A 1,201-nucleotide genomic window follows, 5' to 3' on the forward strand; every position below is an offset into this window, starting at 1 on the left:
TAGATAGTGCCTTTCTTTTTTTTTTTCTTTTACAAATTGAAGGGTTGTGGAAACCCAGCATCAAGCAAGTCTGTGCCATTTTTCCAACAGCACGTGCTCACTATGTGTCTCTATGTCAGATTTTGATATTCTCACAGTATTTCAACTTTTTCATTATCATCTATATCTGTTATGGTGATCTGTGATGAGCGATCTTTGATGTTGGCATTGTAATTGTTGGAAGGCACCAAACTTCACACCCATATAAGATGGCTTAATTAATAATACATTTCATGTGTTCTGTCTGCACCATCTACCAGCTGTTCCCTCACTGCCTAGCTCCCTCCCCTTGGGCTTTCCTATTCTGGGACACACAACAATATTGAAATTAGATTAATAACCCTGCAATGGCCTTTAAGAGGTCAAGGGAAAGGAAGAATCACATGTCTCTTACTTTAAATCAAAAGCCAGAAATGATTAATCTTAGAGAGGAAAGCATGTCAAAAGCTGAAATAGGCCAAACATTAATGCCTCTTGCATAATGCATAGTGAATGCAAAGGAAAAGTTCTTGAAGGAAATTAAAAGTCTTACTCTAGTGAATACAGAATGATAAGAAAGCAAAACAGCCTTCTTGCTGACATAGAGAAAGATTTAGTGATTTAGATGGAAGATCAAACCAGCCACAATGTTCCCTTAAGCCAAAACCTAATCCAGAGGAAGACCTGCTCTTCAATTCTATAAAGGCTGAGGGAGGTGAGGAAGCTACAAATGAAAAGTTTGAAGATGGTTCACAAGGTGTCAGAAAATAAGCTGTCTCCATAACACAAAAAGGCAAAGTGAAGCAGCAAGAGTTGATGGAGAAGCTGTTGTGAGTTATCCAGAAGATCTAGCTGAGATCATTGATGAAGGTGACTACACTAAACAACAGATTTTCAAAATAGACAAAAAAGCCTTCTATGAAAGAAGATGTCATTTAGGAGTTTTATAGCTAAAAAGGAGAAGTCAGTGCCTGGTTTCAAAGCTTCAAAAAGCAGGCTGACTCTCTTGCTAAGGCCTAATGGAGCTAGTGACTTTAAGTTGAAGCCAGCACTCACCATTCTGAAAATCCTGCATCCCTTATGAATTAGGCTAAATCTACTATGCCTGTGCTCTATCAGTGGAATAAAAAAGCCTAGATGACAGCACCTCTGCTTAGAGCATGTTTTTTTTTTTTTTTTTTTT

Source organism: Otolemur garnettii, unplaced genomic scaffold (genome assembly GCF_000181295.1).
Source record: "Otolemur garnettii isolate 467f Iridium unplaced genomic scaffold, OtoGar3 scaffold00031, whole genome shotgun sequence".
Classification (NCBI taxonomy): Eukaryota; Metazoa; Chordata; class Mammalia; order Primates; family Galagidae; genus Otolemur; species Otolemur garnettii.